The sequence below is a fragment of the Dermacentor andersoni genome, chromosome 4 (assembly GCF_023375885.2).
Source record: "Dermacentor andersoni chromosome 4, qqDerAnde1_hic_scaffold, whole genome shotgun sequence".
Classification (NCBI taxonomy): domain Eukaryota; kingdom Metazoa; phylum Arthropoda; class Arachnida; order Ixodida; family Ixodidae; genus Dermacentor; species Dermacentor andersoni.
This window is the reverse complement of record NC_092817.1, coordinates 29,136,029-29,150,534: the sequence shown is the minus strand read 5'-3', so window position 1 is coordinate 29,150,534 and position 14,506 is coordinate 29,136,029. Positions and strand designations below refer to the sequence as shown.

The 14,506-nt window shown below is 49.4% G+C and overlaps 1 protein-coding gene across 2 annotated transcripts in view; it reads right to left on the bottom strand.

Moving 5' to 3' along the window:
• The window catches only part of cv-c (RhoGTPase activating protein), a 453,196-nt gene that overhangs the window by 355,898 nt on the left and 82,792 nt on the right, over positions 1 to 14,506 (bottom strand). For both annotated transcript variants that reach the window (XM_050183837.3, XM_055073551.2), the window contains exon 2: positions 14,412 to 14,451. The gene's annotated coding sequence lies outside the window, so the exon portion shown is untranslated. The remainder of the gene's footprint in view (positions 1 to 14,411; positions 14,452 to 14,506) is intronic.

Genomic DNA, 14,506 nt, shown 5'->3' with positions numbered 1-14,506 from the left:
GAGTATATGTGCAAGGTAACCCACGCCAAAGCGCGCGCAACACCGGCCACGCACTTGGACATGTCGCAGCAGTTCTGTACACTGAGGGAGGGGCGCGCACTACTGTGCAGTGAATGAACAGAGCCCTCTCCCGCCGTGTGCGTTCAAGTGACCCCGAAGTCTTATCACCGGTGCTGTACCGTCCGCGGCTGATCGAGCGAGTAAGGTCCCGTCGAGTGCATTATCGATCAGTGAGACTTCCAACGAGCTAATCGAAGTCGGCTCAAGAGGGCACTGATCCCGTGCAAGCGCGCGAACAAGAAGATCAATCCCGGCCCAATGTAGGCCAAAGGCGACATCGAAAAATGTACTTCCCATCGACGCCCGCATCTCCGCGAGCTTCTCGCGGACCTGCCAAGCGGTACGCGAGCTCTTTCAGCGAAACGGAGACTCGAATAACAGATGTGAACGAGGGCTTTCTCAGCGGCCTCTTTGCCCGCACACCCACATACTTCTCTATTTAAGAATGAAAACACAGAAAAGAAGCGAGCTTCGCGACTTATAAATTGAACCAGCACGATCGATCCCCGCGAACGAGCACAAGCGAATAGAAGCAGGTTGTACAAATGGCAAAATCGCGCGCTCGCACAATCTCGAACGAACGGTTCGCACCGAATTCATTTCGCCCTTGTCGACACGCAAGCCGAGAAACCTCGCGAGACGCGAAACCACCGCCGAAAGAGAGAAACCGTCATCCAGTACGGCCAGCTTGTAAAGAACGCCGCGCTATGAACGCGCCTCGTGCTAAAGAGGGATGGGGGTCGTGCCAACACTTATCGAAGAGAGAGGCAGCGAACGGCTCTTCCTTTTGGGCCGACGCGATCGAGAAGACAGGGGCAGCGAAAGGCGACGACTGCTGTCCTCCCACGCCACACAGACATGGCCGGCTGCAGCGATGAGAGGCCGCCGAATCGACGTCCTATAAGCTCTGCGGCAGCTTAGCAGGGAGGAGGCGCCGCGTGTTGACAAGACAAACGACGGGCACAGCCGAGACGGTGACGGAGACCGAAGGGCGCCCGCGGACTACAAGCAGGCGAAGGTGATCGCGTGACAGCCTCCGATTAGCGCCAGAACAAATTCGCCGTGTGGGTTATTTGTGAGGAGATGCAGAAAGGGGCGAGATAGGGGGACAGAAACTGCGAAACCGCAATGCGCCATTCAGCACCGTTCTCGCATACGGCGATTGGACTGTTCGTGCGAAAGTGACTCTGCAAGAGAGATTGAAAGCGTCTAGAACAGTAACTGGCGCAAACGTCTCACGACGTCGGCGACCATATGTGCATGCCCGCAGCAGGGACAGCGAGCTCGTTGAGAGCAGCACAACAGCGCGCTCCCTCTCTATTATCATTTCGTATCCCTGCACGTGCCCTGTCAACGAGAAGGCGGACCTAAACTGAACCGCTTTCATCGACAGATCCGTGTAACAATGACACTTGGCTGTATACGGATCAAAACTGCGCGGAAATGTGGTTTTTCCTTCGTAGCCTGTGCGCCCAACGAGAAGCTTCCGGTTTTGGCAGCTTGTGAGCGCAATGACTGGAATATTCAAACTGCAAAATAAATAACGCTGTACGACACCACTCATAATCAACCAAAACAAACATGTCAGTTCGCTTTCCTTCACCGTCCGAGTACACGCGTAACTTCCAACGGTTTGCTTCTTTTTTACCTGTGTTTGGTGTTCACGTATCAAGTAGCTCTCGGCGTAAGAAAGGCCTAATACATTATTCGCGACCAATGTTGTTGTTAACATTATTTAGGCCATATGAAAGCTTTGCACGTGTCCCCGTCTGAGAAGACAGGTTAACAGGATAAAACAACATGGAAAACACCATGCACAGAATGTTCAGCGAAGAAGGTACTTAGCACATACCGACACGCCAGGAATAACAGGTCACGAGTAATTGCTACTCAGAGAAAGATTCCCTCTCATACTGCTTGCAGGTGCACCGTCAACAGACATTTCGACAGCGCTTTTATAGCGCCGCACGTCCCACCCCCGTAAACATCTCTCCACCACCCCCACTACCAACTACTTCACGAGTTCGCTGGTATACTTTGATACTTTCGAATAGCTCAACAAACTTCACAGTCCTCTAATGAGCAGTAGCTGTACTGATCAACTCGTACCGCGAATCCACGTTGTCTCTGCGCACACACGGAAAAATAAAACTGACGTTGTTCGCGCGCGTACCTTAATAAGACGCAGGTGCTGCGCAAACAGATCTTAAGAGACACATATATACGAACGAAGCGGAGACACAAAGGCTCCATTCACTGCGCGATTTACACGAAGCGGCCCCCCGTCAGAGAGCACGTGCGAGATGGGCAAGTCGCCAGCGCGTTTTGCGCCAAGTGAACAGCTCCATTAATCGGGCAATCGCCCGTAAGGTAACGCGGCCGTGTACTCTTGGGCCCCGTTGACTTTCTTCACTTGTCATTGGCGCAGTGAAGCCCCGAGGCCATGAACTCGAGGGGCTTCCGCGAATGTCCCCTTCCGATTCCTCAAATGGATCTTCCGTCTGCCAAATGCAGAGTGATGCGATAAGACATCTTGCGACCCGCACACGCTTCTGCCAAGCTTTGGATTTGGGTTTCGCCTTAATTGCGGCGCTTGCAACGCTGTCTTGCTTGTACAGACTCCTTTATTCAGCCTCTCCTTACGACTAAGGACAAAGCGTTTCTTATGAACACTAAAGTTAGCTATACTCATTAAGTTCGTACGACAAGGCGGGTTTGCCCTTCTCCGTTTTCCTGACTGGCGTTTTCCTTCTTCTGTATATCTTTTCAGTTCGGCTGTACAAACCGGCTGCATAAATTTTGGGCTAAGACGGCAACACTTCTTCGTAGCAATCGACGGTCCCTAAATGCGGTGTCGAGCATATCGTGTGGCAAGCCCGAATAACGCACGGCGAGCCTTTCGGTATTCGCCGATACCCGCCACCCGCGTCCTTTGAGGCTGATGTGGTGATCTTGCAAAAGACGACAACGTGAAAATTAGAAATTAGTAACCACACACAGTCATACCACTTCTACGGCTTTTGGTATAGGTCACTGGTGTTCTTAGCCATGCATTCACAAAACGCAGGAGGTAATTATAATTATCCACATATTATAATTACGCCCTACTAACCGTTTTTCGGGATGTGTTTTCTCTGTTCCTTTCTTGTAACGGTTAGCCCCTGCAGCTCCTCGTGGAAGTATACACACGGCTAGCTGAACGACGCGCGCGAGTGCGCCAGCTGTCTTGCACACGCGCGCCAGTGCGCGCTGTCCCACACACGCCCTTCCGTGCGGTCGCAGCTGTCTCGTGTGTTGCGGCGCTGCGCAGCGGGGTCAATCTTCCAGCAATTCCCGCGAAGCGTCCGCGTGAGAGAAACCGGGCGCGCGGGGTCGAGGCGATGTGCCCGGCGCTGCGGTAGAAAGAACAGCGCGAGTGTATGTGTATATTATTTCGCGCGGGAAGTGCGCTGGTACAGAGAAACAATGGACTTGCCCTGTTCTCGGCGCGAACAGGGCAAGCTTTTGGCAGCCGGCCTCTTAAACCACGTGCCCGAATTAGGCCCGCTCGTCGGCGGCGCCGCCATCGCCCCGGACTTGTACTTCGCGAGCCTGAAGATTTGCGTGCGCTTCAGGGGTCGAATAGGGCGGTAAGGACAAGCCTGGTTTCGCACGCAGCATTGTCGTCCCAGACTCTAGAAACCCTACTTGATTGACTCCGTCAGTATAGGCGATGCTAACCGGACAAAATTTAAGAGGGTATCGAAAGGGCGAAATGACAGAAAGGGTTAAAAAAAATAAGGTAGAGATTGGGCCAGTTAGTGCAGTATAGTTCAGATTCTGGAATCCCAGCGCCCAGAAAAGATCACTCAGAGCGCGATGTGTGTGTGTGTCACTCTTTTCATTGTGCTTCGTCTCAGCGCTGAGCTTCCTGAGCTTAGGAGAGGGCTTCCAGAGCCCTTCCTCGCAATCCTTGAATGCTTTAGACAGAACGAATCTCGACTAATAACTTTTGTAGTACGCCTCTTAGACGAGAATAACGAGTATTAATTGAAAACTACTGATGACACAGCGGTGACACAAAGGCATGGACGTGTGTGCACAAATGCAATTACCGTTTCTCGCGAACAGGCCGCGTCCCCTCCAGGTTGCGTCTTCCCGCGTGGTGTTCAGAGTAATGAGACAGGCATTACAGGGCGAAGCGTGGTTCGAACGCTCGTCTACCTAGACACGGCGATCTGTAAGACAAGCGTACCTTAAAATCGGGTTTAGGTTCACGAATGACACAAATATAAAGAGTCAAGCAGCCGCGCACAGGGCTATCGATGCGTGCGCGCTCACTGTTCCCTTTCTTCCTCGATATTGGGGCACGCACATCTCATCCAGCGTGAGTCGGTGTGCGTGGAGGATGAGCGAGAGGAGAAGCGTGAAGCCCGCCTGTCACGGATACTTTTCGCACGCTCGCCTGCGCATTCGCACGAGCGCTCGCAGAGGCGAGAAATTAGGGGGTGCGCGTATGCTCCGCGCCTCTCAAAACCGTTGTTTCGCCTCGGCAATACTTTCCTGCAGCCGCCCAGACGCAAGGCTCGTCAAAAGAACTTAGGCAGGCTGAGGGTTGCTTGCTGCGCAAGCAGCAGTTCACCTGTACATTCTTTGGCATTGTGCGCCACTGAGTTGCTACGTGTACGTTAAGATTCTTTTCAGTCATTTTACAACGAAGCTGTGGCGGCATGCTCGGCATCAAATGTCAATCAATGAACAACCCGCCACGCAACCTGCGTCAGAGTCCCAAATTTTTGCTTTGAAACGTAATTATCAATGATTATGAAATAAAAGTTACCTTCCGCATACCTCACTCGAATTAGCAATTTTATTGCACTTTCTTTTTAGCTTCATATTCTTTTTCTCTCCAGTAGTTTGTAATAAGTGGTGTCCAAATGCACGCCCCTTAAAGTGGTGCCCTCTGCACTAAATATGCGGACCTTAAAGGCTACGCTTTTGCTGGTTAAATGCGGCGGAATCGATTTCGGGAGCCGGAAACACGTGATAGACGTCGGGTTTAGGACACTGCATGCGCTTTTGTTTTTGTTTTGTTTTCTAGCACGTCGTGTTTTCCCGACTCTATGTTGGAGGTCGGCTAGGAGACTGCACGGCCGAGGACGAAAGCTGACGACGTGGTCCAACAGCGCAGCGTGCGTGCAAGCCACGAAGCGGCCGTGTGACCAGGGCGTCAGTAAGAAGGCGCAGGCGTCGTAGGTGACGAGTCATCACAGAGAACAGCAGGCAAACAGAGCACTTGTACTTCCGTCGAAGAGTGTGAGAGATCATTAATACAGCTCTGCTGTATTTGATGTATCAGTTGTTCAGATTGGCATACATCTGTAAGGGCGGCTTTCTCTCTCCCCCTCTCTCTCGCTTGTAATGCATGCCTCGTCGCCTTGTTGAACGTATCTCTCCCCGCAGAACGTTCTCGTGCGCGGACCGCGCGTTCTGCGTCATCGCTTGTTTTGTTTTGGCGGGGCTGCTATGGCTCCGCTCCCGCTTCGCGCCGGTCTTTCTCTGGCTACTCACTGCCGGCGCCGACAGAGGGAATAACGGTGGTCCGCTTGCGACCAACGCACACAACGGACGACGTATAGTTCAGGTAATTCGCGTGTCATGTCTTCCGCAATATCACCTGGGTGCGGTTGAGCGCGTCTCTCCATTGAGGAAGCGGGGCCTGAAAAAGAAGGAACGATTTGCGGAGGAGGAGGATTTGTAGTCGCGCGGCTATAGCTGGCGCTGTCTTTGTGGATGGCGCCGCCGTAAGCGGGCACCGTATAACAGCGGCGGGTGCTCTTGGCGCCGAAAGCGGCAGTGCGCCGACGAGAGAAGGGGTCGGAGCCCATTTGTCGGCGTTTCGACACGCTAGACGCGCTCTCTGCGGGGCGGCCGGCGATGCGGCGCTATTCTGGCTGCCGACGCCTCCAGCGCGCCAGCGCGCCCGACGGCACAGACGCCAGAGCCATCGCGGAACCGGCCCCCGTGTTGTCGCCGCTCGGCGTGGCGGCCGGCAATCATTCGTGTCTTCGGGACGCCGCCGAAAGCGCCGGTGCCGCGGCGTGTTCTTGTTGCGCCATCTGCTGCACGGCGCTTTGTTTCGCTCGAAAGCTTTGCGCGTCTCGCGAGTGCTTGAACGCATGTTTATGTGCGACCCCGCCCCTTATAGGCCCCCGCAGAAATAGCCTTGGAAACGAGCAGCCCGTTTGACGACAGGTGCCCTTTCAGGATGACACATTGGTGCTGTTCCAAGTAGTTGGAGTAACCGCAAGAGCGTGTCGGATCTTGTTATAAAGCCCTTCGTGACGGAGCGGTGACAAGGTGTGCACGCTCTTGAGGAAATCGTTTGCCTTCTGCCGCTGCGACTCGCAACGAGAATTTATAAACGGAAAGACAAACAGAAATCAAAATGGCGTCGTACACTACGCGACCTCTTCTCCATTTCTCCCTCACCTACGGAAACACCAAAACTGTCTTTGTCGTCTTCAGCAACGTGAAACCACCCCCCACCCAAGGGGGAGGGGCAGGCGGACACACACAGTGCTCGTTAATTAATATGCAACATCATGGGCAGGCACATACGGCTCAAGTCACACAGCTTGAACAATGTCCGTCGTATACGACGATTACAGGCCGGCGTCGATACGACTCTCACAATTCACTGGTGAGACCTGGGGCGCTATAACGTAAAACTATTCCAAACTTTTCTATTCCAATTCTGCAATCAGCCCGCCGCGATAGGTCAAAAACTTTTTGGGACCACCCCCACTTCACCTGTCTGTCACGCGACGTCACGAAAACCGCGATAGCTCCCCACCTGATGTGACGTGTACACACTGATTATGCATAATTTGACCGAACAAAACAAAACAAGTTATTTCTGATTCGACGCCTTTGCACCGTTAGCCCTCGGCTATTGGTCAAAAGTTTTCGGGCTGCACCCACTTCACCTGCCTGTCACGCGACGTCACAAAACCGCAAAAACTCACGCGTCAAAGTGACGTGTACGCGTTAAAGATGCATTAATATTCCGAACTGAATTTTCTTCGGCATAGCCACAGGCTGCCCCGTTCCGAAAGGAATAAAAGATGGCTGCCGCCGATCGCTCAGGCACTGGCTACTCGCACCTGCCGGAGAGCATGGGTTTATTTGCGTATAATAAATCTTTTTGTCTGGCCGTGTAACGCTTTCGAGCACTTTCAGCACGTTTACGACCTCGTTCTGCCAACCCTTCTTTGCTGAGGATCTGTGTTAGCGTCATTCTTAAGCTTCCGTTGCATGCCGCCGCTATTGTCGACGAGCCACCGCAAGCTAAGAGAGATAAAGCGGACCAATCGCAGGCGCCGGCACCACCCTCTTTATCCGGTTATCAATATTCAGTGCAGTGGCTCGACCCCATTGAATCCCTCTCCACTTGAGCATGCTCCTCGCCTCTTGTTTGCCAATTAGGTAAGACAAGCCGCTCAGAGCAGGCAATGTTATTCGTTTTTCAAGCAAACAAAAGTGACCTCCTATGAACGAGGGGAGCATTTGATTGGTTTGTTCAAACAACCCGGCGGGTGACCGCCCGATGCTTGCGTCGGCGGTTACGCAAATCTGACGTCAGGAGATTGGAATAGAAACATATTGGAATAGTTTTACGTTATAGGGCCCCTGCATGATTAGAAACGCGTTAGGGACCGTTGCAGCAAGACAGGAGCTTCACTGACACGTAATTACGTCAAGACGGAGTACATAGTAATATTATAGGGCCATGAGAACAACGTATATATATGTTTGTGTGGCGGCGATCGTACAGGGACTTCTGAAATGCATGCGACAACATATTGAGAGTAGGTGTCGTTCGCTCGCCGATATCCTAATCAGGCATATAGGCTACTAGATGGCCTGACATGCAGGATCTCAGGCAGCCGCCAACTTACGTGGGAGTGTAGCGAGAGAGAGAGAGGGAGAGTTTCCCGCGTATCTTCTCGATCGGGCATCTGCCATTCAAAGGAATATACTGAGGGAGTTGGGACGACAACTATTGCGCAGTGCGTAAGAAAAGCACTCCTGTTACACAATACTGTGTGGCCCTTGCTCTACGCCTGGACTTCGAACTATATTTCATAAATCCAAAACAGGCGCAAGATAAACATATATCTGTACAACATGTATGCCACCCGAATGTCGACAAAGGCGGAAGGAAAACGTAATGAGAGCCTATGGATTTATAACCTAAATTCTGTCGTGAGCACTTATTGATGCGAAAGCCTCGAATGGCCCATTGAGAGGAAAAGCCGGTATATTTCGTCTGTACAAACGAAAAACGGCACCTAAATTCCCATTGGCTGCAATGCCGCGTCACGAGCGCGCCTCGAGGAAGCAGAGCGGGCCAAAAGGTGCGCCTTCTGCCGCGTTAGCGCACCAGGTGTTGCGTGAGGGCAGAGCGCATCGCCGCGACGCCACGTCACCCTCGCTCTCGGAAGCCTGCGTTATCCGTGCGTTCCCTGTCCGCGCAAGGTTTCGCCTGCGTTCTAACTGCGCCTCAGTATGGCCAAATCAAAACGCGCCAAGCCTGGCCAAGCGTTTCAACGCGCTCGCTTGCCCGCGAGGAGTTCATAACTCGAAAGACCGCACAGCGGCCTTCAATCGGACATTTCATAAGAAGTGCTTAGGTGTCTTCGGATTTTTGTTACGCTACGTATAAAGGCAGAACACGCAACTGGCGCAAACCGCGCACTAAAACCGAAAAAAAAAGAAGGAAATTCGCGCTAGCGAGCCATGCATAGCAGTTACATTAGGCATCGGGCCAGCGTGTAAAGGACTAGTGTAAACGACAACTAGCCGAACGTTTTATTGCGAACGGTGTATTTTACCGCTCTGCGTTCCCATTCTTGCATATATTTGCGATTGCATAGATAGCGCAAGTAGCCACAGTAGAGAAAGAGAAAAGGCAGGGAGGTTAACTAGAGGCAAGTTTCCCGTTTGCTATCCTGCAATGGGGTGGCGGATACAGACATCGAAATGAGGGAAATGTGAGAGAGAGAGAGGGGGAGGGAGGGAGGGAGGGAAAAACATAAAAAAAAGTAAATTTCGCATGCAGTAGAGCGGACAAATAAAACCCAAAGGAGAAAAACTAAAAACAACATGAGAATCGGTATAGAATGTACTAAGCTACGGAATACAGGTGTATATGCTTGATTCAAAGTTGACAAGAGGCAGAACGTTCTTTAAGGGGTGGAATGAATTTCATCCTTTTGAGAGGTGAGTCAACGACGCGTTTGAATTTTTTGCGTAGGTGTTCCAGTTTCACTGTTTGCAATTCATTATTTTTTCACGATAGTAAGTCTCCCTTTCCTTTCTCTCCTAGTACCACTTCTCGCTGCACGAAGTAAACAGGCCAAAGCCTGCTTCAACAGTCCACCTCCCCGCCATTTTCTCTCCCCTTTTCTGGTTCGTGTGACGTCCTCTAAAGTTCTTATTACATACCGTCGTCTGACAGGTGAAATTCAAGTGCGGTATCCTAGATTCGAAATGCTCCGGCCGCAACCGCTACTTCGAGTACTTTAACTAAATATCGCTAATACGCGTAGAAGGCAGCATATATATATATATATATATATATATATATATATATATATATATATATATATATATGCGAACATGCATGGTGCAGAGTTTTCAGTATAAAGGCATGGTGTGCATGATTTGAGACGCACTAATAAAGTTGAAAATCTTACTTGTGAAAAATTACGCAGATCTGGTCCTTGCTGTGTGACTGTCTCTCTCACCCAATTTAGTTTTTACCGAGTTGTTTCACAATTCGAGGTCATGACCGAAAATCTAACCCTGTGTATACGGCCCTGCTCTATCATATGATGACTCAGCTATTACCAGCCTGCATGCAACTGGTCATATATTGCGCAGACTTTGTCGGTGAAAGCGTGTTTAGTTATTCCCTTGAGTAGCTGCTTTTAGAAGGCGGACAGAGCGCTTGCTTTGAAATTCATTTCCCTAGGACGTTACCAAGTCCTATTTCAAACACATACGTCCCTCCCATCCCAAAAGGTAGTTCTACCGACTTTGCACAATGGCGCCGTGTTTGTAACGGATCTTCAGATTACGCCTTCTGAAGTACAAGTATAAAGAAAGAAGTCAGCTTATCTCCCTTCAGGAACATAAATTAACTAAAGAGATAGTTTTTCACGGAGCAGACCAAAAGCATTTTCTCTGTGCGTTTGGCGACGACTGTGACCTCGGATGTTGGGTGCGAGCGACATGCACGTCGGCTTCTCGACAGTGGCGCCATGTGGATGCCTTCGTCCGCTGACGGGCTCAACCCGGCCGCCTATGGTGAAGAGGTATAAAGGCCTGCGTGCATAAGCTGCCGATTATTACGCAGCCACCACCATGCCCTAGAGTTGCCAGCTACAGCCGTGCGCTGATGACAGCGAGAAAGGCCCGTCACGTCAGCGCTCAGTCCGCTGCGCGATACGCTCTTATCGGCAGCGACATGATGGATGGCTCCAGCGACCGAAGACGTCCGGAATGACCGACGACGCCGGATTAATATCCGCGACCACGAGACACGCCAAGGACGCTTCAGCCGCGCATAGGCGAGGGATGCTCCTGGATATAAGGCCAAGCTTCCGTTTTGGCTTCGGGGCTTTTCAGGGGGCGTTCTGCAAGCACGCAGTCGAAAGCGCTACGAGATAGGTCTGTGAGCTGAAATATTGAAATCCTGTGCATCGCAGCATTGGTGGCGTGTTCCCGACCGCGAGAGTTGGCCGAATAGAGAGATCAGCTCCAAACCCGATTCAACTTCACACTGCGGTTGATGACAAAGGACATGTCAAGGTCGCCGAGTAGAAAGCTGGTAACCAAAAAATAAAATAAACCGTTCAACCAAATCGATAACCTTGACAACTGTCTACTTGCGTGATGACAATAATGTCTTACTGCTATCTTTTCATCATCGTTGATGAGCTTGCATATGAGCTTGCATATGAGCTCGTATATGAGTTTCTCTACCTCCGGATGAATACACATGATACGATACAAGCGATATCTAAAACAGCGCGCGAAGGTTTGGATAGCTTACACTGCCAACATGGCGCGCCAACACGGCAGCGATGGTAGCCGTGTGAACTGAGCAAGCTACAGCAATCCGTGAGACCAAGCTACATGTGTGTAGATTATTCACTGCAAACAGATCAAGGCGTCTAAATGCCCATATCCTCACACTGATATCCTCATATCCTCACACTAAGATTGCCTTAGCGGTCCCTATGGCAGTTTTCGAGTCCGCATATCACTTGGTAGGCTTCGAAACAGCGAGCTCCTGTCATCACATTGGCATACATGCTCGCGCTCTCCAAATCCTCTTCGAGAACACACAAACAAGAAACCCCAGTATTTCGGTCTTCATGATGTCCCCACTGCAGTACTACACAAGGAGACCCCATCCCCACGACCAACGCGCTCGATGCCGTAAACCACGTCATCAGACTGCTTGTCCGTGCGCATGCTCCTTGCTGAACTCGAAGTACTGTCCCAGTGGCAGAAAGAGACACGTGGTATATATAGGGTCGTCCCATACAACATGCGACGCGCATGAAATACGGATCTTCCTACTGTTTGAGCCTGATGAAACCTGGCTGAAACTTGTTCGATACAACTATTGATAATAAGTTGAAATTCGCGCGCAAAGGCAATGCGTCTTCCGGCCTCGTTGGCTCGCCAAGAATGCTTACACTGCTCCCTAGCAGCTGTTGCCGAATCAAAACGGTGACGCACACAAATCTGCAGTTTGGAGCTTGAATACTCACACAGAGCGACGGGGGCTCCATCGCGGTGGAGAAACGCTATTTGACAGTGTGTCCTCGCGCAGAAACCAATAGTAACGGCCTGCGCCCATCTGCCAAAGATATCGCTTCACAAGCGGTAGTAAGCAACATGCACAAACGGTCACTCCTACGTCTCCTATATTCATGCATTTTAACTTTTACACAAGCGGCTCTTGTTCATTCGCCCTCCGTTAATTCGATATTTCGCTCAATTCGAACGCACTGGGCAGTCCCGGCGAGAAACCATCCATTGCTATGGAAGAAAGGTTCGTTTAGCTCAAACGCGAAAGCATGCCGTTCGGTTACCCATTGGCGCATAAGCCCGCAGCGGTCCCTAAGGCTTGAAATCAATTTCACTATAGTCGGATACAACTTTAGAAAAAAGGGGGGCCCCGCCCAGATGACCGAAGCGCGACAGCTGATTGCCTCCGTGACTAAAATAGTCCCGCTCGAAAAATCGCGCTCCTGAAACGCGTAATTCTCGGTATAAATAGACTCTTGTATTTTGATGACTGGTTTAGTAGAGCTCTCATGTGCTACAGCACATGCCGGATAGCGACCGAAAAATAACCCCATGCCTTTTACGACGCTGCCCGTCGTCTGCTCTTTAGCTTCATTGCAACTGACAAAAGTAGAAAGAGCATGCTCTGCAAGGCTTTTGCGCTTGTTCACATGTACACGGCGTATCTACTACTCGTTTTCCAAGCTTAAAATGAATCAATTTTGAAAAGGTTACACTTAGAGGGTTTTGAAAAGGTTACACTTACAAATTAGTAGTATATTTCGGAGCGGCGTATTTTATAGTTATTTTGGCCGCACAGACTAATTATCGGGTGCAGTTTACAGAATTGTGATATTCTCTTTTTCTCGCTTAGCTACAGCTGCGTTCTAACTTGGTACTGACGTTTTCTTACATCTTGCGATTTTCAATCTTCTTTTTTTTAAGTATGGTGACATAAATTGAAAATCCGCTTCCCAGAGTTAAGAGGAAGCTTAGCTCGGGCCTCACTTCGATGCTGCCTATTCCAATACATGAACAAAGCAGAAACGCCTTTACGAGGCAACCACTGAGCCGATTTTAATTATATTTATTGCATGTGCGAGATAAAGTTAAATTTAGCGGCTGTTTGAAGCGGAATTTCGATTTAGGGCTTGAAAATATTAAAAGGGAATTTTGAAAAATTGTTAAGCTTGAAAAAATATAGAAGCACGAAGTTCACAAATTCGTAGCTTTGCACTTAAAACCGACATCGCAGTTCTGTGAACTGAAACCACTAGAGCATTCAAAGCGGACAAATTTGATATGTCAGTTTCTCTCTTACGTGAATTTGTTACATTGTCTACAAGGGTTTTGCAAACGTCCTACTCACATATTAGCGATAGATTAGCCATGTGTAATACATCAATTCTGTTCGCTTAAGATGCACTATTAGATACAATTTACCGAATTGTTATACAGTTAAAACTCGATCTAAGGAAACCCGATTTCACGAACTTCCCGCTTTAACGAAGAAATTTCCATTCCCGCCGGTACCTATAGGGTTCAATGTTATCAACCCGAATTAACGAAACAAATTTGGCCGAACTCGATTTAACGAAGTTTTTTCTGAAATAAATGAGTAAAAGAAAGCCGTGATTTCTATTTAATCCTGACACCGACGGGTTCTTCTTCGAGCGTGCGCTCTAAAGCTATCGTGTTAAAACATCTAGGCGCCACGGTCACACCCCCAGCTTTATTTTGACGAGGCTGTACGCCGCGCCCATGCACGGAACAGCCGACTCAACACCGCCTCGGTAGGGGCGGCGCTGGTTGGTTTCACTATTTCACGGTTTGTGCGACAGATGACTGGATTAGCGGCAAATACAACGCCGCGGTAGCTTTTGGGTGACGCTCCGTTACAATTTTACATTTCGAAGGAACCAAGAAATTCCTTTCTCGATTTTACGAACTTTTCGACTTAACGAAATAATTCGAGCGTGTTCACCACTTTGTTAAATCGAGTTTCAGTTGTATCGTTTTTCATTGCAGAGTTGTAAACTTTATATTATCGTTTTCTGAATATTTGCGATCTTTAACAACGTTTATTATTACATTAGCGGCTTAAATCGAAAATTCGCTACTGGCAGTCACTAGACTAACTTTTCCTTTTAAATCCAACGAACATCATCAAATTTGGTGCAGTGGTTGCCGAGAAAAACGATTTCTCCTTTCCCATGTACTTAGATAGGAGCCGCTGAGCTATAGCTTTATCTTTATAGAATTTATTTATTTATTTAGTCGCTCATTTATTTATGTATTTATTTATTTATTTATTTATTTATTATTTTCATGCAAAACCTATTCGAATTTTGTGCAGTGGATGGCAGGAAGAAAGATTTCTCTTCTCCCATGTATTTAACAAAAGCTATCAAGACAAAGCTCCCTCTTAACTTCAAGCTAAAAAATGCAAACGTGCGTAACAAGAGCCAAACGCCATGAAGTTGAGCTCTGATAGCGGAACTTACCAAAGTCATGGCACGCAGCTCGGATAGGCATCCAGTTTACCTGAACCAAAAACAAGAAAATAGCAGCGTAAGTACAATGTTGAAACAAGCCTGAA